We start from the raw sequence: 24578 nt of genomic DNA, 5'->3' as shown, positions 1-24578 counted from the left end.
ACCTCGTCTAAAGGCACGTCAACATCGTCGTTGGCTCGCTTGGGTGCATTGTATCGCGGTAGATCCCGGAGGTCAATCATAATGAAGTCAATTGGTATTTCGATTTCCAGACCTCCGACTACCTGATATTGTTCTTGTACAATAGTCATATCCTACAACATTTCTACACCAAGTTCCGTTGAATTCTCCAATTGTTAGTAAGCAATGTTACCATAATTGTCATCGTCAGCAAGATCTCGGTCTGGAATATCATATAGCCCTATGTGCTCAATCTTCTGAACTATTTTCCATCCCCTCTCGCTCTCAGGGTCATTTATATAGAAAATTTGTTTGGCCTTCATTGCCAAAATGTAGGGGCCATCAGTATACCAACATCTGTTAGTGTTGACTAATAACAAACCATCATCTCACTTAACACCTCCAACCCTACGTGGGTTTATATCAAACCAGCGACACTTAAACAGGATAACTTGGCAGTGGTCTTTGTAAAGCAATTGCACAACACTTGTCAGTTTTTATAGAAATCAATGTCTGCAATGTCGCCCACACCTGGGACATGTACCCCACTATTTTGTGAACACAAATTGTCATTGTGATCAGCTGCCAAAAACTTGATGCCATTTACATGAAAATCGGAGTACAATTCTGCGCTTAAGGGCCCAATAGCCAAGTTGTACAATTCTTCAGTGTAAGTGGGAGAATTCATGTCCTTCAATTTCTTTACCTAAATTAATGATAAAAAGTTGACATGTTATTTTACCATTTAAAATTATGCAAACAACCCAAAACATGAACAACTTACATTTTCACGAAACCAATGAGGAAACAATTTATGGTGCTTCTTGGCATATAAATGTGCAGGATATTCCCGCTTCATCAACTCTTCATGCTCATCTAGGTAGGTAATTGTCTCTTCACAATTGTTAAGTACAAACCAAGTGCTTCCTCAATGTCCATTTTACTAAACGGCTTCCCTGTAATTGGTTCGCCAAAGAGTCGTGCAATTTGGGCACGATTGATCCTTCTGGCTTTGCCCTGTTCCATACACTATTTTTTAATTCACCCAGTAGTCTGCATCAATAAACAAAACAACGTGTAAAATTAGTCAAAGCATACATACATCACGAACAAAAGGAATTATGGTGATTAAATACCTTTCTATCATATACATCCATCAATAGTTGACGGGTCCGGCTAGAAGTGCTTCATCTGGCAAGTGAACCATGCTTGTGAAGAAAGTTGGAAGAAATATTTGTTCAAATTTGCATAGCACTTCAATAATATCATCGTACAACTGTTTAACATCAGACTTACGCAAAGATCTTGCAGTTAATTGAGAAAAATATCTCGCCAACAATATAAATCAGTTTCACCACATCTTCGGGTCAGAGGTGTCGAATTCCCACTGGGAGAAGGCGTTGAAGTATCACATGACAATGATGACTCTTGAGGCTTAAAAATTTTCCTTCATCCACGTTGACACAACGGTCGATGTTTGAAGAATACCCATCTGGAAACTGTACAGAATCTGGTTTCACCGAAAACGACGCAATCTTTTTTCTGACTATGTCACTGTCCCTCGTCATCCATAAACCAGGCCTAATGCCCATTTTTTCCAGATCAATCCGAGCTTTTATTGTGTCTTTTGTTTTCCCCTCAATGTCTAGTATAGTTCTAACCAGTGTATCAAACACATTTTTCTCAACATGCATTACATCGATGTTGTGTCTTAATTTTAAGTTGGATTAGTATGGGAGCTCGAACAACCTCGTCTTTTGTATCCAGTTCGGATGTGTGTCTGGTTTTGTCCTATTTACAGATTTGCCCAATTAAGCAAAATCCAAACGATTCACCTAAGCCAAAATTTCATATCCGGACCATTCTCTGGGTCTTGGCCGAAGCTCTGTGTGGTTGAAAAAGGTTGTCTCGTTCTGACGCCACTCGTTGTTCCATGGCAACCATCTACGATGCCCTAGGTAACAAACTTTTCCTGTGTGCCAACCAGACGTTGTGTTCTCTTTGCAAACTCGACATGTGTAATAATCTTTAGTGCTCCATCCAGACATCATAGTGTACACATGAAAATCGTTTATAGTCCACATCTTTGCTGCTCTCAAAGTGAACACCTTCCCGGTAGATTTATTATACATGGGAATACCGTTTTCTCATAATTCTTTTAGTTCATCGACCAACAATTGTAAATAAACATCAATAGACGTGCCCAGATCTTCTGTTATCAACAATGTCATCATCATATATTCTTTTTTCATGCACTTCCAAGGCAGAAAATTATACGAAATTACAAAGATTGACCAAGTGCTGTGATTTTGGTTTAGAACCCCGAACGGATTAAACCTATCTGTTGCAAGTCCCAATCTAACGTTCCAGGGTTCACTTGCAAAATTGGGGTACATCTGATCAAACTTTTTCCAGGCCTCTCCATCTACAGGATGTCTTTTAACATCGTCAACCATTCATCTGTCCTTATGTCACCTCATGTCGCTTGCAGTGTGAGTTAACATATAACGTTCCGAGGCTCACTTGCAAAATTGGGGTACATCTGATCAAACTTTTTCCAGGCCTCTCCATCTGTAGGATGTCTTCTAGCATCGTCAACCATTCGTTTGTCCTTATGTCACCTCATGTCGCTTGCAGTGTGAGTTAACATATACATTCGCTGCAACTTGGGCTTTAATGGGAGATAGCGCATTATTATTTGTGGAATCTTCGTTGTTCTATTCTGAGAGATCATTTTAAACCGTAACTCATTACAAACAAGGCATTATACAACACTTTATTCTCTTTGTAGAATAAAATGCAATTATTTTTACATGCATGAATTTTTTCATATCCCAATCCAAGACCACTCAGCACATTCTTTGCACTTTTATCATATGTAGGTAGGTAATTTTCCTTTGGAAGCACCCTCTTGAAAACCCCCAAAAAGTAATCAAAACACTGGTTCAAAATTCAAAACTTTATTTTTCCATGAATCAACTCAACAATGACTGTAAGCACCGAAAATCCTTCACAACCGAGGTTTAATTCTTGCTTGGCACTTTTTAATAGTTTTTGATATTTTTCAAATCCTTCACTATCCATGGTGGGAGGGACGTCATCTTCTACTTCCTCATTTGTACGCAAACTAGCGTTTGGAACAGCATCATTGATAATGTCTATAATTTGTTCATTTGGGTCCACAATAGATTCAACTGTCTCTGTTGCTCAGGTACTATGTGAGGATGAAGCATGTTGTATTTGTTCTCCATGATGATTCCATTAGTATAAGTCTCCATCATATCATTTCTGACTAAATGGTATCGAACAGTTTCAAAATATTCAATCATTGAGTTGTTACACTTTCTAAAACGACACCGAATTTGAGTTGAACCCCGATTGTTTGCAATTGCAAAATCAATGAACTGATTTATTCCATCCAAATAATTATCAGCACATCTGTTAGGATTATGTATCCATTGTTTGTCCATATCACCTGCAAACATAAAAAATTTAAAAGGTTTATAACAACTTCAATTATGACATGCCACCTTATGCCTCCGGTATGAGTCCTATCTCATTCGAGAATGCATAGTTACGTGTTGTAATTTACAGTTCCAACACATTAGAGTTCGATCGTGGGAAAACTTTGGCAACATCTCCCTAGAGTTCTTCAAGTGCACGACGTAGATACAAAAAACTACGATGCACCCGAAGAATGAAAAGAGATGCTACCAAATTTTCCACGTTCAAACTCTAATGCGTGAACCACAAACTACAACATGTAACTGTGCATTATCAAACTGTCCAAAATTTTGGGACAATTCAAGAATTAATTGGACCACAGTCATGCTTTCACATCCATTCGCGAAATCCAACTAATTCTCAAATAAGAAACTAAGCTCATATGAACATTGAAAACCATTTTTTTGTGCATCCATACAAAAATGTTTGCATACAAATACATAAACTCACAACAAGTATACACTACATACAACACAATTTAAATGACCGGAAATTAAATAAGCTAGTTAAGAAAATATACCTCTGAGATTAACAGCAACTCAATATTCAATGCCACTAGAAATTCTAGCAGGAAGGTAGCTGCTGCAATTGTTTTGCAGCTTCTGCCTTCCTGCATTCTGGTTAAATTCAATAAAGTGAAAAGACTTTGTGTGATGAAAGCACCGTCATGCAAAACATGCAGTCTTTAATTTTTTTCAAACCACATAAATACTTAATAAATCAAAAACTTATTTCATTAAACCATTTGTGCATAATTAAGTAATATAAATATTTATTAAAATTCATTAATTTTAAGGAAAACTAATGAAAATGGCTTGAAAACTTTGAGTTTTAACGAAAATGACAAAATTAAGGGTAAAGTGAATAGTATCATGATTGACTTTTTAGTGTAAAAATGTGGTTTTCTGTTAAAGTGAACAGTACCCGAAGCTTTTCGTTAAATTTCCCTTAATTTGATTCAAATAAACATCAAGTACATGTCTAAGTAAAATGTTCAAAATAAAATACTTCTAATTCATATCTCATTATTAAATAAGCATTAAATTTAAAATAAAAAAAAACACTATTCTACTTATCTGCTGATAATTATGGTTCTCACTGTAGTTCTGCCACATATTGATTATCAAACTTCCACTCCTGAAAAAGAGACTTGAACATGTTGTCGATTGCCTTCATCAAATTTGGGTTACTTTTGTCAATGTCCCAATTAGGCTGTCATGCGAAAATTAATAAATTAAAATCTCACTATTATATTAAATTTAACAAACATAATTATTATTTAACTAATAACTTAACACGTACAGCTAACTCATCATTCATGTGCATCTTCAGCTCATCGGGGATGGCTCTCCAAGACTCCCAATCCGTATCACATTTGACACACACCAATGCTCCAATATCGAACCAAAAGCTAGCTCACTTTTCTGACTTCACCACCCCCATTAATTCGTCAGCAGTGATTCGGTAACAGCTCCCACCATAAGTGTGTCGGACACGTACCTCAACTATTTTCTTCTTATCTATCAACAAAATATATATTCATAATACTGAAGCTAAATAAAAACTTTATACAAAATGCAAAATTTACAACATACACCTTTTCCGAAACCTTCGCCATCCATTGTCTTTGACGAATGCGCACCACCGTAGGGCATCCCACCAACAATCAAAAAACAAATTGATTATAATCTGCAAAATTGTAAAGCATTTCCAAAATGCATTCTGAACAAGAAGGAGAGCAGAAGTGCATATTTATAGGAAGGTTAAGGACTTTACGCGACGAAGCCTTTGTCGTGCAAACATCTGCAATAAATACGATTTTGATTCCTTTGATTCACATGCACTGAATGCTTTGACCTAAAAACTGAACGACCTTTGTGTGACGAAGTCTTTGTCGCACAAGGTTTTATCACCTAGCGCAAAATGTATAGATTCGAAATATGACGGTAAGGTTATCTGCGTTTTTTGCACCCTTTGCGCGATGAAACTGTCATCGCCAAAAATTTTGCACGACGAACACAATGGATTGTAATTATGAAGTTTACGTAAACATAGATGTTTAGTATCTATATTTATGTAAACTTCATAATTACAAATAAATATTCAGTTATAATATTTATTCTAAAAATAATTAAAAAATTAAGTAAATTGAATTAATATTCCATGCAATTATTTAAACAACAAAACATGAATTAAACCCTGATTAAGTCCAAATACATAACTGATAAAAAGAAACCTTAAAATTAAATATTGTCCTCAAAAAAATATATTTAAAACTATTGTTTCGATGGTCCTCCATTCTGCTTCACGGCATAACACCACCGCTTATAACCCCCTTTCAACGCCTCCTTCATCAACTTTATCAACTCTTCGTTCATTTTATCAAGAGTATCGTTACACTGTTACACATATATGCAAATAATTCATTCCAATATATAACAAAAAATTTAACAAACTGCATATTTTCAACTTTTTTCACACTTACTAATAATTGATCCATCACTGCCTTCTTTGCATTTTCGGGCACATATTTCCAAGAACGCCACTCAGCATTAGGACAATTAGTCCGCATTGTTGCATCAACCGAATAAGCAAACTCCACATATTGGCTCATATCATAGGGCCCGGAGGGCATGCTCTAGTCTCAGTTTTTATCCTCCATTCAAGCACAAAGATAATTGCGAAGAATAAGGAGAGCATAAGCGCATATTTATAGGAAGGTTAGGCACTTTGCGCATGACAAAGGCTCTGTCGCGCAAACCTCAGCACTAAATACAGTATTGATTCCTCTTATTCACATGCATTGATTGCTCTGACTCAAAAACTGATTGGACGTGTTCCGTGGATTACCATGCACTGAATGCTCTGACCCAAAAACTTAACGGATTTATGACGCCTTTGTCGCGTAAAACCTTGCACAACATTTGGAATTATTTATTTTATTCTGTCCTGAAACCAGTTTCTCAAAATACTAATGTCAATATTATAGTATTTTCAAAATCTATTCTTAAGACGAAACAAAATAAATACAGTCCATATAAATTTATTCTTCCAAATTATTAATATTAATTCATTGTAATTATTTAATTAACCATAAATAGGCTAATAAAAAAAACTATTCTAATATTCCACTGGTCCAGTCACTTTGTGCCACTCCGGGTCATGTTGAACATCAAACTTCAACTCCCGGAAACGATACTTGAACACAACCTCAATGCACATCATCAAATTTGCATCACTTTTGTCAATGTTCCAATCAGGCTGATATGCAAAAATAAATAAATTATACATATCACTAGTATATTTTATCTAAATAACTAAATTATTATTTAACTAATTAATAATTTACTTGTATTGCTAACGCATCGATCATGACCGTCTTTATCTCCTCGGGGACTTCTCTCCAAGACTCCCCAATTCACTCCATATCTGTCACACACCAATACCCCCGATATCATCCCTAAACTTGTTCACCATATCCGACTTCTTATATCCTACTCATTTTGCATAAGTGATTCAGTTGTGGCTCTTAGTAGAAAAAGTGTATCCAATGCATGTTGCAACTCTCTTCCTTTTCTTGTCTACCAACAAAATAAACACTTATATTAGTCTACTTAAATATTTAATTAATTTACAAAACCAACAAAAATTAGTATGTATTACCTTTCTCAGAACCTTCACCTTGAACTCTCTTTGACAAAGGACCACCAGTGTCTGCCATCGCATATGAAAAAAAAAAAAAAAAAAATTGAAATAATAATTCGGTGAAAGGAATTATGGCTTCTTTGCATTTCCCAAACGAATTGTGATAAATAAGGAAAGCAGAAGCACATATTTATAGAAAGATTAGGGGCTTTGCGCGACGAAGCCTTTGTTGCGCAAACATCTGCACTAAATACAGTATTGATTCCTTTGATTCACATTCACTGAATGCTTTAACGCAAAAGCTTAATGGGCTTTGTGTGACAAAGGCTGTGTCGCACAAGGTTTCCTTGGGAAAAACTTCGTCGCGCAATTTTTTCGGGCCAAAAAAATATTACATGTGGTTTTCTTACTGACTTTGCGCGACGAGTATCTTTTTTTCGTCATGCAAACAATATTGCATGATGAAGTTTTCCATCGCACAAAGTTGCTCCAACATTGCGCAATGAAGATATTTTTATATTGCACAAAAACATCTTGCGCGATGAATTTTGTTTTGTCGCCCAAACATCTGTCGCACAAATAGTTTTCCCTACTAATGCCTGACTTAAAAACTCTACGAAATTAACATGAAAAAGGTAGAAATATGACTAGCAAACTAATTCCAGATTATCACCAAGTTTTTCTCAGCATGTGATAAACATCAAATAAGCTCCAAGTTTTAATCAGATAAAACCTATTTATCTAACAATATCTCCCAATTAGCCACAACAACTAAATGGGCTGTTAGTTAAGTCTAAACTAAAGTAACCAAATTAATCAGTTCGTATGCAGCCAAAGACTAAATGAATTTGAACCAAAACAAATCTACCTATATGTAATGTATATGCATGACAAATTTACCTGAGTGGATATCTCTGAAATGCTTATTATTTTTGTGATCGAAAGCACGAGAGACATACTTAGACTATAGCAATTACAACTGAGACATGCACTAGTCCAAGACATTACAGACTCGGGCGTTTTGTTTAGGAATAGCCAATTTTATCCTAACAATCTCCCCCTTTGGCATTTCCTAGACAAAACCCTCAATCACAATATTATAGATGGATAATAATATTAAATACCATGCATAATGTCAAAGTTTGTAACCTGCACACACTCAAACAAGAAAACCATGCACAAAAGATATAAGTTGCTGAACATAAAAGCATTTATATATGTAATAACAAGCAACCAAAAACAACCAGGTTTTCTAAATTCTACTTCTCCCCCTAAATATAAGCTTCCTACTTCTCCCCCTTTTTGTCTAGAAAGGTCAAAGGCCTTAGAGGTAACCATCAGGTGCAGTAGGCGGAAGATAAGCGGAACATAACAAAATGTGACGGTCAAAGATTTCCTTTCTGTGAACTAGAACCTCTTCGGAAGAATAAAAGTGGAGACGAATTCGGGAGGGGAAAGAATAACAAGTAATGGTTGAAAGAATAAACCTAGAAAGAAACGTACATCTTTCATATTATTAAGCTCCCCCTAAAACAAATGCTTAAAATAATAATAATAATAATAATGAAATGCAGAACGCAAATGATATGATTTTAAAAAATAAAAAAAATAAAAAAAAATAAACCTGTATGAGACGCATATGATTGTACCAACAAGAATGAAAGAGTGCAAAAACACATGTAGTTCTGAATCCTTATTCACAAACTAACATTTTCCCTAAAACATAACATGTATGAATGTAGTTGCAAGTATAGCCGAATGTCGATACTACAAAAATGTAATTAAGTCTTACATGACTAACTTAACATTAACCTTTAAGCTCACAAGACATACGCCTGATTTGTCATTCAAAGTGTTTGGGGTTGAAGTGTAAACGCTCAAAAGATCATTATATGAATGCTCTACCGTAGGCTTGCAAATTGATCCCATCTCTACACATCAAATTTACCTTCTTCGGATCAAGTAGGCCGTTGTGAAGGGTTGTAATGGGGCTTTGGGACTTGGTTAAACAAATGAAGGATATGGGAATCACAAAGTCTAGGAAACATATAGAGTGGTTGGAAATGAAACCGAGATAGACATGCAACAATTAACCAAGGCAATAAATTAAGCAGTTTGATGAATGACATATAACTACACAATGAATATCTGATGATTCTTGTCTTCATTTACAACAATACCCTTGATTTCTTATGATGTTGGCAGCTCACTTGTAACTCAATGATTTCTTTTCCTCTTTTCTTCTTTTGCGCTTCATTTGTAGTTGGGCTTTCTTCACAAAATTTGCATCTCCAACTTTTAAATAACCTTGAACTCTCTCCTTTGAAAAACGTACTCTATCTAGCTTCTTAATAGGGTAGGGAATAAAAAAAATGTATGAAAAATGCATACACTATATTTTGGCACAAAAGCTCACATGGGTGCGGGTTTTACTCGAGTTAAACATGTTCAACTCATTAACATTCATATATTATAAACAAGAGGCTATTGTCTACAACGGATCAAACATATCATGTTAGGGTCATGCTATCAAGTGAACAAAACTGGAACTCATATGAAATCATACTTTTTCATTTCACCTCACACATATTTTTTTTAACAAGGAAAAAATGTAATATCTATACTATATGAACATGCAAGCATACATGTATGAAAGCATATTCAAAGACAGAGCTTGGTCAATATAAACGACTTGGAGGTGGAGAGGAATTGACAACTACACTACTTTGGTTCTCTTTTCTTCTCCAAACTTGTCTCACTTTTGGAACAATCGAAGTCGAAACAGACATAATCCTTGAGATCCTATTAATCTCTCTCAAATAAGTTACAAATTGTTCCTTAAGATTTTCCTTTTTAGAATTCCAAGAAACTTTTTCTTGAAAAGAATTTTTTTCATCCTAAGCTTGTTGCACTTAGGCCGGATGTGACAAGAAATCCCACAAAAATGACATATAGGAATGAACTTCATAGATTGTTTGGATTCTTTAGGATTAATTGAAGCCTTGACGGGATTTGACACTGGTGTAAAGATTGTAGATGTTTCAGAAGTAAGACCTAAACACTGATTGTCACCTACTTTCAAGCTAGGAGTTTCAGAGGCTTTGACAAGTGTGACAAAAGAAAAACTTGTGGTCCTTTTAGACTCAAATCCCACACCTTCTTTGTCTCCGTAACTCTTTCCATAACTAAGCATCTTATCCATTTTCTCTGAACATATGCTGAACTCTTCAACTTTCTTCTTCATTTCAATTAGTTCATCTTCAAGAGATTTTTTGTCTGATGTGAGCATATGTAGCTTCTCCAACATTGACTCTTGTAGCTTTTCTTCAATATCAATTTGAGATTGATGTTTAGCCTCAACTTCCTTCTTTTTACTTTCAACTAATGCAAGTTTCTTTCTCAAGTTAGAGTTGTCCTTCTTGACTTGCATAACGATGTCATAAAGATCTGAATACTTTCACAAGACTCATTCCAAGTCAGGTTCTTCAACAAATGAACCTTCTATGTCATATCTATCAACAATTCCTACCAAAGCAATCATTTCCTTCTCATTTTCAAATGCAGATGCACCTGCTGAATCATTATTGCTTCAAGTAACATTCATTGCCTTATTCTTTTTCTCTTTTCTCTTGACAATGTTTGCACACTCAAAAGCAATGTGTCTATACCCATGACTCTCATGTCATTGAACTTTATTGTTAGAACTCCTATGTTCACTAGTTCTAGAGGATCTAGAAGCTTTGTCATGTGAAACATCTAGAGAACAAAAGTTTCTTGAGTTCGAATCTGAGTTGGTTCGTTGTTCATGACCTTTAGAATTCTGAGACTTGAGAAACCTTCTAATTTGCATGGTTAATCCAACCAATTCATCTTCAAACAAGTCTTCAATAAAGTCGTCACTTTCTTCTTCTTTGACAACTTCAAGAGTAATGTTTTTCATCTTCTTGGAATCAGGAAGCTCTAACTTATACGTTTGTAGAGACCTAATCAATTGCTCAAGCTTGTAGGTGTTTAGATCTGTTGATTCCTTAATCGTTGTCCTCTTAGCATGAAACCTCATAGGAAGAGAACTTAAGATCTTTTTCACAATCCTATGCTATGGAATACTATCACCAAGATTATGGCAGCCATTGACAATTATGCTAAGCTTAGCATAAAAGTCAGAGAAACTCTCATCATTAGACATTGTGATATTTTTTTAATTTTGTGATGAGATGTTGAAGAATGAGATGTTGAAGCTTGGATTCTTTAACAGTTGAGTTACCCTCATGAGTAATTTCAAGAACGTCCCAAGCTTCTTGGTAATTGAATTGTTCAAGCGAAACGGCTGTGAATAAAGCATTCAAAGCCCTTTGGTTAAAAGTGCTAGAGCTACGCTCATCATTGCCCCATTCTTTCTTACATTCTTCTATGAATTAGGCCTAACAATTTCTGACACGACCCATTAATCCGTCACTACATGACACAAAATTAACAGGTTCTTGGGTCGGCATGATGACAAATCAGGTCATTATTAGATAACCCGATAAGCACCTATTAAGATAACGGGTTGGTCCGGGCGTGGGTACCCCGTTACAAGATAAGAAAAATATTAATTTTATAAACTTATACCACTAAAAAGAAATACTATAATTAACAACAGTATGATTTAACCCCAAGTTGAATTGAAAGTTAAAAAAAAAAAAAAAAAAAAAATATATATATATATTAAACTGAATTTAGAAAATTAATGGTTGTTGGATCGACTGAGATTTAATCTCGGTCGTCCAATATTTTTCTCCACCCTAAATCAGACTCTCTCTCATTCTCGAAGGCTCGAATCGAAGTAGCCGCTCTCTCTCTCAATTAGAACTCTCGAATCTCAATCTTGAACCTCAACTCTAACCAGCCACGAGTTCATAACCACCCTTTCCAGCCTCCCTTTACCACACCACTGTCACCATATATGACCTAGTAACCCATCACCATTCAATCTGCTACTTTTATCTCTGATTGTCTCTTTGGATCGAGCGAATCTCGAGCCCTAATCGATGTAATTGTTGATTCTTTTGAATTACTTTCAAAATATAGGGTTTTGCTTCAAATTAGTTTTTGAATTAAGATTGGTTTTATTTCTTCAATTTAACGTTTTTCGTTTCTAGGGTTGTGAAAATTGGGGTTTTTCGTTTAGAATTAGTTTTGAAGTAATATTTATGTGGCAATATGGTATGTGCAAATTTAGAAGAAAAAAAAAATTCTTAACAGGTTGGATCATTTTACCTGTTAGGTAAAAAGACCCAACCTATTAAGAACCTATTAAGATAAAAGGTGTTACAAGAAAACGACACGGACATGGCAAACACAACCCGTTTGCCAGGCCTACTATGAATGCACACATACTCTTCTAAATCACTATTTTAACTACTTGAATATTTAAGTCTAAATCTATCATATTAATACTCTCTATACTATAGATACTTTCATTATCACTTAAATCATCTAAACTATATATTGACTAAATATCTTCATCTTCTTCTAATTTGAATAACTCTATTAAATGTCTCTTATCTCTCGGTTGTTTACCTAACTTATGACATGTTGACCTAATGTGTCCTACTTCTCCACATAGGTAATATTTACAACTACTTCTTCTATCTTTTGGTGCTTTATATTTTCTAATCCATGGGTTATTACTTCTTTTCCTAAATTGTTTTGGAATATATTTTCGCTTTCTATATTTTTCTGAAGGTCTTATGTTGAAATTCTTATGTTGTTTATAGGGTTAGTATGACTTATATTTCATTTTGTACATTTTCTTATGCTTATATTTCGTATGACATTCATATTGTTGTGGTAAATCTTTATTTTTACAACTCATATAAAATTGCTTCCTAATTTGTCTTTTCCTTTTAATTGGCTACACTCTTGTCTAAGTATATCATATACATGTTGAATTCTAGGTCCTATTGCAATATCATTTTTCTTTGGATGCTTTTGCCATTCATTCCAAATCTTTTCTCCTGTTGATCCTTTTATTTTTGTCATATAAGTATCTAATAAATAAATACCACTCACTCCATCTATTCTTCCTAAATATTTAAAGAAATCTAAGGTATATTCAACTATGTACTGTAAATCAAAATTTGTATTTGTTCTAAATTTTTATTAGCTCTTATTTGTTCTTGTTCACTTCTGTCATCTAATCTATTATGATCTAAATATTCTTTTTTTATTAAAGTAATAAAACCATCAATATTAAAATGTGTTTTAACTACCTAATGATGTTCTGGATTTTCAATTTTCCATGATTGAAAATAATAAAAAACTAAACCATCTAAAGTATGCTCAAAATAATCTAACATATTTTGTGAATTACTAAAATCTAACATTAATGTTGCATGTACACAACCTTTTTTCCATCTTTCAATTGTTTTCTCTCAATTTTGTGGATATACATTATCTAAGTTTAACATATTACCTGTTATATTAATTTGTTATAACCCTCTCAAGTTTGGTATCCTATTTTTTCTAGGTGATCACATAATTTTTTTTCATCTATATAATCTACTCATGCTTACTCATTATATTGTTCATTTGTTTGTCGTAACAGTTGTTGATATGTTCTAGTTGTGTAGCTTGAATTTTTTTCTACTCCTGACATACTACTTTCTTCTGGTGGATTACATTCTATTTTTATTTCTAGTAAATTATTGTATTCTTTTGATCCTAAAATATGTTCCACTCCTATTTTTAATATTTTTATATTTTACTTCTGTAATCACAACAATAAAATCAGGTTAAAGAAGAATGTGAGATGTATGTAGAAAATTGGATGGATGCCTTCTTGAATCATTGGTAGAAAATCCATATACTCGAAATGAGTTTTTTTTCTTCTTTTTTTTGGGTTATATAAGGTGCACAGCTTAACCGGTTATTATATTCTTAGCAATGGAGGTGTCCATTTCTAACTACAGTCTTCTTGTGATTATATTCTTAGCAGCAGAGGTGTCCGGGTTTTCTTTGCTTGAGTCTAGAACAAGAGACTTCGAAATTTGAATACTAGTGGCAGTTGAATGACTGAATTCGGCATGCAGCTCTTAAACCAAGTGTATTACTTCTTCAGCTTGACAAGCATTCGGAAAGCTACATACTGTGTACAAATAAAACCAGTTTTCAGTGTGGTGATGAAAGCTAGACCTGCCAATTTCTTACACGACTTGTTAACACGACACAAAAATAACGGGTTTCAGGTCAACACAATAACTAATCATGTCATTATTGGGTCATACGTTAATAACCTGTTAATAACGGGTTCTTAACAGATTTACACGAAAATGACACAGGAGTAACCTGTTTCAACACGGTAAGAAAAAAGTTATTTTGATGATTTTAATTTTTTTAAACTACTAAAAACAACTTACTATAAAATACAATAAATATAATGAATATGTATATATTGTTTATTAATTATTATTCTATATAAATTTTAAAATTTAATTTTTATTTATTTATTTTTATAGTATATTATAGGCAAAGAATGAGATTAAAAATCATAAAACACAATAAAAATAAAAATATCAAGTAATTTAAAAATACCAAACACATTAAAAAAATTATAATAATTAATTTACATGTGCGAAAAATATGAAAAAAATATGCAAACGCTCGTAGTCGCATCTTCTACGCTTTGAGGATGGGTATATGATTGTTTGAATTTTTAAAACCATACAAACTCTCATGAATAGTATTTTTAAGGGAGTTCAAAAGAAACAAAATTCATAATCATTAATTTATAAGTTTGAAAGATGTGAAAGCATAATAAACGTTCATAATTGCATCCTCAACGCTTAGATGATGGTTACATAGTCGTTTAGATTTTTAAAACCCTCCAAATCTCATGAACGTGTTTTTTATTTGAGTGCAAAATTAATAAAATTAATAATAATTATTGTAGAAGTGTGAAAAATGTAATCACTCGTAATGAAAAGTTTTACAACTTTCGTGAAGGGGTCAACTCCGAAATTTAGTATGTATATACTAATTTAGTATTATGTTTTACATTTTTTAGGATCAAATTATGTTTTTCATTTTAATTTTTATTGATTTAAAATATATTTTTCTTAACTGGGTAACGGGTCGGGTCATATTACCTGATAATATTAACGGGTTGATTTCGGTTCGGGTCATATTACCCGTTTACTTTAACGGATATTACACGACATGACCCGTTAAGTTATCGGGTATGACACGAAAACGACACAAACATGAGAAACATGACACGAATGCCAGGTCTAATGAAAGCTTTGGAGATTCGAGATAGTGAAAAAGTCATCAAATGAAAAATGCAGCGAACAACATAGTTGTCCAACTGACATGGTATAGCCTTTGCTCATCTAAAGATACAAGCATGAGGTCGAAATTGTTTGATCCAACTAAAAAAAAAAAAAATTAATAAATGTTTGATCCAACCATCTCTTGGATGTTTATGTTAAAAGTGATTTGAGGTGTATCTAGAATGCTTTTTTTAAAAAAAAAAAAATCTCATGAAGTCGAAATTGTCATTGCATATTAGGGTATACATCATGCCTAGCCAAAATTGAAGGAATCGGACCAGACCTAACCCAGACCGTTGAAACGGGCCGGTTCCTATGGGTCCAAATCTTCACTCACACCTATCTGGTCTTCGTCATCCTCTTCGTTCCCCTCCCTAGTGTCTTTGCTGATGCCTTGAGCAAATCCTCCAGACTGTAACCCATATGTTGATCCCCTGCTTCACAGAACACCAAACTCCCTAACCCTTCACCTTCCCACGAAAACCCACCGTGTTTCCCACCATTATTACCTCCCTTGCTACTGGGCCTCTCCCCAGATCCTCCTCATCTCTATGTTGCCAACTTAGTACCCCCAACAACCCCGCCTTTGCTCTTCCTCCCCTCCCCGCCACCGTCGCAACTCCTCCGACACACTGTCCACAGCAGAACCAAGTAGATTACGATCAGATGTGCATCCCTCTTCCCACCATGTCCATCATACACCCCCAAAAATGCCTACAAATTTGCACCAAAAACAAAATCAATTAAAACATAAAAATAAAGTAATACAAAAAAAAAATTACAGCAAATCCTATAAATGATTAGAGCAAATTTTTTTACTTCTCTTTGATTTCTGGCCTTATAAGCAAGAAACAATCTTGTGGGTATCTTCCATAAACTTCTACTTGCCTTTGGAGGCGAAGACCCCAACTCCAATCCCGCCAAAGCAGACGGCTCCGTTTTGCTGGGTGAAATCCCGGAGCTTCTCAGTTTTAATTTCTTGCAGGACGTTCGGGATCTCAATCATCTGGGATGTCTTCAAGGACTCGAGGAGGACAACCTCGGTGGTGGAGGAGGTGACTGACGGAGAGTGGCGGAGTGTTGGTCGAAGAACTGTGGAGGGGACAACGCACGCGAAAAAGAATCGATCGAGGACTCAAGTGACAGATAGAGAGGAAACCAAGGGTGAAACTAAAGGTTAATAGCATCTGCGACGGTGATGGTCGGGACAGCAATGATGGGTGACAATGGTGGTGAATCGGTGGTGGTCTGGGAGGAGAGATAGGAGTGGGAATAGAAAAAGGACGGCTAGGTCACTTGGAGAAGAGAAACAAATCCCATCCATATTACAAATTCCATTCATTCCCTTTTAGAAACGGGCCGGGCTAGGGGCTCATGCTTCTATAGATTTGGACTTGCCCTGCCCCACCCCGTTTCTTCTTTAAAAAAATTAGACTCGCCCCGTACCTGCCCCGAACCGCGATTACCCACCCCGAACTGCGGTTCCTAGACCCGTTTGTCCACCCCTAATACAAGTTATTTGGTATTAAATTTTAATGTGAGGTGTATGCAACATTATGTGGGATGTAATAATAAAAACCTTAATTTTTTCATCTCTTCATCTGAAATTCTATTTAGTTCTAAATCATATCATATGTCTTATATTTTTCTAAGTATTGTTCTTCATTAAATTATCAGTCTATGAGCTTATCTATATAATATGATCAAAATTTTACTCAACAAAATTAATATCTAAATTATCAAAAGTCGTATGAATACTGTCATTTTCAATTTCACTCTCATCATTTTCTATATTTTCTAATTGCTTATAATTACTAATTTAATTATTGATTCACCTGTACTAGTTTCATATATTTGTAAACTATATGATTGTCTATTTCTTGCTACTTGTAAATTAGGTAATGTCGACTGAATTCCTTCTAAAAAACTATTATCTACAGGTTTTGCTTCTATCATATTTGTGACATCCCGTCCCGGAAATATCGAAACGCACGTGTGAAATTACGACCTTGCCCCTAGTTTGTTTTTGTCACGTTATGGGTTGCTTTGTGTGGTGTGGCATGTGTTGGACCACACACACACTCCCACACACAGACACTGTCTCTCTCTCTCTCCTTCTGTCTTCTCTTTGTCTCTCCCGTGCTCCCTTCCTCCCTTCTCCATTGAAACTGTACGGACAAACCCCAAAACCCCTCAAACCTTAGCAGATCGAGGGAACCAAGTACACCATCGAGCTCGTGAGGCTGAGAGGAGTCCAGTGGTGCCATTTTCAGGTAAGAACTTCGACGTTTTCACGTCGATATCGCCATGTCCGTTTTAGTTACTGTTCATGCAAGATTAATTTAGTGAGTTTTTGGACATTTGAAGCTTATAGTTGTGTTTGTGAGGTTCCCAGGAGCTTGGGAGTAGCTCGTTGGGTGAATTTGGACGTCAGGATCGTTGGATGTGGAGTTGGCCGAGTTTTGAAGATTTGGACAGGTATAATCTCGTAATTTTAGGCCTTAAAACTTGTTGGGACATGTTCTACTAGCTCTAGGGTTGATTTTGGTGCAAGAAACGTGGAAAAAGGTGGAAAAACGAGCGAGAAATCATGATTTGCAGGTTTTCCGGCGACGGTGCCGGCGACGGCGACGGCGCCGGCGTCGGGGACTGATCGGAGAAGAAAGGAGAATATTCCGTTAAGTTTAACGGAATATTCCTAACGGCAGTGATGGCGTCAGTTAAGTTTAACGGAATATTCCGTCAGTTTAACGGAATATTCCTGACGGCGTCTGTTGACACCGTCAATGTGCATGGCACGTGGCCGCGCGTGGGGGGCGCATAGGTCCGTGCCTTGGCCGGCGCGTGGGGGCGCGTGCGGCGGAGGAAAATTATTCTAAAATTATGGTTGTGATCCTGAGGTTGTGTAGAGCACGTTGGTATATTCATTTGTCCATTTTGAGCAATGTATGAGAAGTTATTACGAGAAGTTGGTTATGTGCTTTAAAGTTAACGTTTTTATAGTTGTTTCGCATCTAGGTGACACGTACCCCGAGGACGAGCGTGCACACGCGAGGCAGGGGGGCTACGACCCTTCTACATACCAGTGAGTGGGCTTTTGTTTTCCGTATATACCTATATACATTTATATTCCCAGAAATTGATTTAAAAAGGGTTATTTGCCTTATGACATGCATGTTATTATTATCGTTTATGCATCATTGCACACATTAGTAGTGGCATACATATATATGCATATTGGGTGCTGTGGACGCACAGGTAAGTGCCAGGTAAGTGTTATACATGTTTACATTCAGTTGCGAATCGAGATACTTAGAGAGCTCATAACCTGCACCCCCGGTGTTAGTGCTCCCGCCCAGAGTAGGGCACAGTCCTTCACGTGATGTTCACCTCCCGCACCACACGCTCAGCTTGGATCCAAGTTAGGTGCATAGGCCTGTCGTACAGACCACATTAGGTGGTTCCGACTCGTAGGTGACTCGCGATTATTCGCACAGCCTTCACGTGATCGTAGCACTAGAGCGTATATATATGTTACACCCAGGCCTGTCGTACAGACCACCTTGAGTGGTTCCGACTCGTGGGCAGGTTCAGTTATAGAGTTGAGATTTGAGCTCTATATGCATCCGTACAGGTCACGTTAGGTGACTCCGGCTGCCAGATTACACGATGTTGATACGATTATACGTGAGCGCTTGCATATTATTATTGAGATTTTGGCATGGCATATCTTGAGCATGATTGGCATACCCTGGAGCATGTTTGGCATGTTTATACATACGTTTATATATTTATTTTCTGGGAAGTATACAGGTTTTACGGCGAGGGGTTAGAATGTATTTTGTTAAATGGTTTTCAAAGAGCTTTGTTTTTGCCCACTCACGCTTTTGTTTTGCGCCCCTCCAGGTTCTAGTTGCTTAGCCGTTGCAGTGGTTTCCCTTGAGGGCTTTCCGGCGTTCTGACAGACTTTCCCCATTGTAGGGTCGCCTTTGGGCGTACTACTGTTGTCGTTTTTGTTTGGGCTGCCATAGACCTGCTCTGAAATTGTATCTCACTTACTAGCACTTATTTTAGTACTTTGTATGCTAGTTTCTAATTATTCGTACTTTTATATTGCTACCTTATTAGCTTCCGCACGTGCACATGGCTACGTCACCTTCGTGTGACGGCCAGCACGCTCCGATCTCGGTCGGGGTGTGTCAGTTTGGTATCAGAGCCTAGGTTTGGCAGTCCTGTGTCCTTGTGAGTATCCTAATGATTTTGGTGTCTTCTGTCAGAACTATGCCGCCTCGTCGGGAACCCCGTCGCTCTTCTGAGCCTAGTTTCCCCGATATTACTCAGTTGGGGGAAGGTTTTGCTACAGCCCTTCAGTCAGTGATGCGCCCTCCCCAGAGGACTCCTCTGGATACTATGTACAATCTGAAGTTGGATAAGTTTAAGGGCAGTGAGGGGCACGAGGGCGCAGAGCGCTGGCTAGAACACATAGAGAAGACTTTCCGTGTGCTGCATAATCAGGGGAACTTGCCTATGGAGAGGTGGGTCGAGACGACCGCATGGTTGCTGGATACGGAGTCGGCAGCTTGGTGGGAGCAGGAGCTCCGTAGGTTGACTCCAGATCAGAGAACGGATTGGAATGTTTTTACGGATTTGTTCAGGAGGAGATATGTGCCCCCTGAGTACATCGATAAAAAGAAGCAGGAGTTTACCGAATTGAAACAGCGGAAGATGTCAGCGAATGAGTACTACCGTAAGTTTACGGACTTGTCTCGTTACCATCCTGATGTCGCTGGTAATCCGGCGGAGATGCTCCGTCTTTTCCGTTTGGGCACCAGGAAGAAGTGGCGTTCTATGGCGTCTACTGTCCACAGCGAGACTTACCGGGACTTCTATGAGATACTGTTGAGGATCGAGGACTCTGAGAATATGTCGAGCGACACTGATGAAGAGAAGGACGGCAACCAGAAGAAAGATGACAAAGGCAAAGGTCAGGCATCGCTCGGGCCCCGTCAGACTCAGAACTTCAAGAGGGGTGGTGCTAGCTCGAGTTCTTCGAGTGGCGGCTTCAGTGCCACTGGACTGGGCCGTGGAGGTAGATTTTCTGGTGGCGCTAGAGGCCAGAGGCAGGGCGATGGTGGTCGAGGCAGAGCCCCTATTTGCCGCAGGTGTAACAACCGGCATTTCGGTGAGTGTAGACGTGGTAGCAACGGTTGCTTCACATGTGGACAGGTGGGACATAGAGCGGCGAATTGTCCCCAGGGTCAGCAGCAGCAGAAACCACAGCAGACCTTTATGCCACCACCTGCACCACTCCAGCAGATCCAGGGTCCTAGTAGTTACGGCCAGACGGGTCGAGGTGGTGCTTACCACTATCAGGGTGATGCTGTCCCTTATGCTCCGGGGCAGTATCAGCACCCTCAGGATCCCTATTCCCTGGGTGGCTATCCCCAGTATTCAGGCGGCTATATGCCGTATCCTCCAGCTCCAGCGGGTGGTTCTCAGTGGTATCAGGGAGGACAGTATCAGCAGGGGGAGATTGCCACTAGCAGTGCAGGGTCTTCGAGACAGTCGGGTCAGCCCAGCCAGGGGCGTGGTGCTCAGGGACGCGGCGTTCAGGCGAGCAGAGGCCGCGGCGGGCGTCAGCAGGGACAGGGGCGTCTTCACAATATTTCTCTGCAGGACGCTCAGAACAACCCAGACTTGATTATGGGTACGTTGAACATTCTTGGTTGTTTTGCTAGAGTCTTAATTGATTGTGGAGCTACACATTCCGTAATTTCTCATACATTTGCTCAAGTGACGCAACCTCGCCCCACACCTCTAGGGTATGATTTAGAGGTTGCCATGCCTAGAGGAGAGAGATGTGTTGTAGATTGTGTGTACCCAGGATGTCCAGTGATCGTAGAGGGTGTTGCTCTGTCAGCCGATCTTATCCCGTTAGATATCGTGGACTTTGACGTGATTCTGGGCACGGATTGGTTACATTTCTATCGTGCCAACATTGACTGTTACGGGAAAGTAGTTACGTTTCACCGACCTGGACTACCTGTGGTTACTTTCGTGGGTGAGCAGAGTGGGGTGAGACATGGCGTTATTTCGGCGCTGCGAGCGAAAAAGTTGTTATCTAAAGGTTGTCAGGGGTACCTAGCTCACGTGGTGCTGGATGAAGCTGTTCCTAACAGAGTTGAGGATGTGAGAGTAGTCAGACATTTCCCTGATGTATTCCCCGAGGATTTACCTGGTTTACCCCCAGATCGAGACGTGGAGTTCACTGTTGAGTTGCTTCCAGGTACTAATCCTATTTCTTTAACTCCTTATCGTATGGCTCCTGCGGAGTTGAGGGAATTGAAGGTTCAATTGCAGAAGTTAGTGGATAAGGGATTTATTCAGCCTAGTACTTCGCCTTGGGGCGCTCCAGTTCTGTTTGTAAGGAAGAAGGATGGAACTTTGAGGCTGTGCATCGACTACAGGCAATTGAATCGGGTGACGATTAAAAACCGTTATCCATTGCCTCGTATCGATGATTTGTTCGATCAGCTGAGAGGTGCTTGTGTGTTTTCTAAGATAGACTTGAGGTCTGGGTACTATCAGCTGAAGATCAGTAGGGATGATGTCCCTAAGACGGCATTCAGGACTCGTTACGGTCATTACGAGTTTCTGGTTATGCCCTTTGGGTTGACGAATGCACCAGCTGCCTTCATGGATTTGATGAATCGGGTGTTCCAGCCCTACTTGGATAGATTTGTTATTGTCTTCATCGACGATATTCTGGTGTATTCTAAGTCAAAAGCGGAGCATGTTCGACATCTTACTTTGGTGTTGAAGAGGTTGAGGGAACACCAATTGTATGTTAAGTTTAGCAAGTGCCAGTTCTGGTTAGACCAAGTTGCGTTCTTGGGGCACGTCATTTCTGCTCAGGGTATTTTGGTTGATCCTCAGAAGGTTGCAGCGGTAGAGAGTTGGGAGCAACCGCGAACCGTCACCGAGGTGAGAAGTTTCCTTGGTTTGGCGGGGTATTATCGGAGATTCGTTAAGGATTTTTCGGTGATTGCCTTGCCGTTGACGAGGTTAACGAGGAAGGATGTTAAATTTGAGTGGGATGATAGGTGTGAGCAGAGTTTCCAGCAGTTGAAGCATTGTCTCACTCATGCACCTGTTTTGGCACTCCCAGACGAGAGTGGTGATTTCGAGGTTTATAGCGATGCTTCCTTGAATGGTCTGGGATGTGTATTGATGCAGCATGGTAGGGTGATTGCTTATGCTTCGCGGCAGTTGAAACCTCATGAGATGAATTACCCTACACATGATTTGGAGTTGGCTGCTATCATCTTTGCGTTGAAGTTGTGGAGACACTATCTTTACGGAGAGAAGTGCAGGATCTTTACAGATCACAAGAGTCTCCAATATCTTTTTACTCAGAAGGAGCTTAATCTTCGCCAGCGGAGGTGGTTGGAGTTGCTCAGCGATTACGATTGCACGATTGATTATCATCCTGGTCGTGCGAACGTAGTGGCTGATGCACTTAGCAGGAAGTCTCAGGGTCGCATTAATGCGTTGTACGCTAGCCGTATTCCTCTTTTGGCGGACTTGCGTGCTACGGGAGTAAGGTTAGAAGCGGAAGACCGAGATGTGGCCTTACTTGCTAATTTCCAAGTTAGGCCGATACTTGTTGATCGGGTGCTTGAAGTTCAGGTAGTTGATCAGGAGACTCAAGAACTTATTCAAGCCAGAGAGCAAGGAAGGAGGCGAGACCTCAGAGTTCGTGATTCAGATGGCATGTTGATGCTAGAGGGTAGAATGTTCGTGCCTAATAGTGTGGAGTTGAAGAAAGAAATTCTCGATGAAGCACATATCTCGGCTTATGCCATGCATCCAGGAGCTACTAAAATGTATCATACCATTCGACCGTTTTATTATTGGCCGGGTATGAAGAGGGAGATAGCCGAGTATGTGAGCAGATGTGTTGTGTGTCAGCAGGTTAAAGCAGAGAGGAAGAAGCCGTTTGGGTTGTTGCAGCCGCTTCCCGTTCCAGAGTGGAAATGGGAAAATATCACCATGGATTTTGTGTACAAGTTGCCCATACACAAAATGGCTTTGACGGCATTTGGGTGATCGTTGATCGGCTCACTAAGTCGGCTCATTTTATTCCAGTGAGAGAGAAGTATTCTTTGAGCCGTTTAGCGGAGTTGTTCATCTCGAAGGTGGTGAAGTATCATGGTATCCCAGTGAGTATTGTGTCGGATCGAGATCCACGATTTACATCGAAGTTTTGGGTAGCTTTCCAGGAAGCTTTGGGCACGAGATTACTTTACAGTACGGCGTATCATCCACAGACAGACGGACAGTCAGAGAGAACTATTCAGACCTTGGAGGATATGTTGCGAGCTTCGGTGTTGCAGTTTGGTGATGCTTGGCACCAGCGGTTAGATTTGATGGAATTTGCTTACAACAACAGTTTTCATTCGAGCATTGGCATGGCACCATTTGAGGCCTTGTATGGCAGAGCTTGTCGCACACCGTTGTGTTGGTCAGAGGTTGGCGAGAGAGTCTTAGTAGGTCCAGAGATTGTTGAGGAGACTACTCAGAATGTTCAGGTGATCAAGTCTAACCTGAAAGCAGCTCAGGACAGGCAGAAGAATCTAGCGGATCGGCATGCTACGGACAGAACATATGAGGTCGGAGATTGGGTATTTCTGAAGCTTTCACCGTGGAGAGGTGTTGTGCGGTTCGGAAAGAAGGGGAAGTTGAGTCCCAGGTACATCGGACCATACGTGGTCACAGAACGAGTTGGTGAGGTAGCTTACAGGTTGGAGTTGCCTCCGGAGTTGGCTAGAGTGCATAATGTTTTTCACGTGTCTATGCTCCGACACTATGTTGCTGATCCATCTCATGTGATACCTCCTCAACCGCTAGAGATTAACCCAGATTTGACGTATGACGAGGAACCGGTGACGATCATTGATTGGAAAGAGAAGGTTCTGAGGAACAAGACGGTGAATTTAGTGAAGGTTTTGTGGAGGAATCATTCAGTTGAGGAAGCTACGTGGGAGACAGAAGACCGGATGAGGGATTTGTATCCTCGTTTGTTCTTTGGCCACTAGG

General features: G+C 38.7%; 2 long non-coding RNA genes across 2 annotated transcripts; one reads left to right on the top strand and one right to left on the bottom strand.

Annotated features, from left to right (window-relative positions):
• Positions 1-15682: 15682 nt before the first annotated feature.
• LOC148695107 (uncharacterized) lies at positions 15683-16867 on the bottom strand. The gene is made up of 2 exons (XR_015965652.1): positions 16299-16867; positions 15683-16193 (listed from the first exon to the last, which is right to left on the bottom strand). It is a non-coding gene; the product is annotated as an uncharacterized LOC148695107 (long non-coding RNA).
• A 570-nt stretch (positions 16868-17437) lies between these two features.
• On the top strand, positions 17438-19603 carry LOC148695106 (uncharacterized). The gene is made up of 4 exons (XR_015965651.1): positions 17438-17752; positions 17875-17957; positions 18498-18564; positions 19386-19603. It is a non-coding gene; the product is annotated as an uncharacterized LOC148695106 (long non-coding RNA).
• The last annotated feature ends 4975 nt before the right edge of the window (positions 19604-24578 follow it).

The sequence above is a fragment of the Pyrus communis genome, chromosome 8, assembly GCF_041283825.1.
Source record: "Pyrus communis isolate YQ-2024b chromosome 8, ASM4128382v1, whole genome shotgun sequence".
NCBI classification, from domain to species: domain Eukaryota; kingdom Viridiplantae; phylum Streptophyta; class Magnoliopsida; order Rosales; family Rosaceae; genus Pyrus; species Pyrus communis.
The sequence above is the reverse complement of the archived record's forward strand: the minus strand, read 5'-3'. Positions and strand labels throughout refer to the sequence as shown.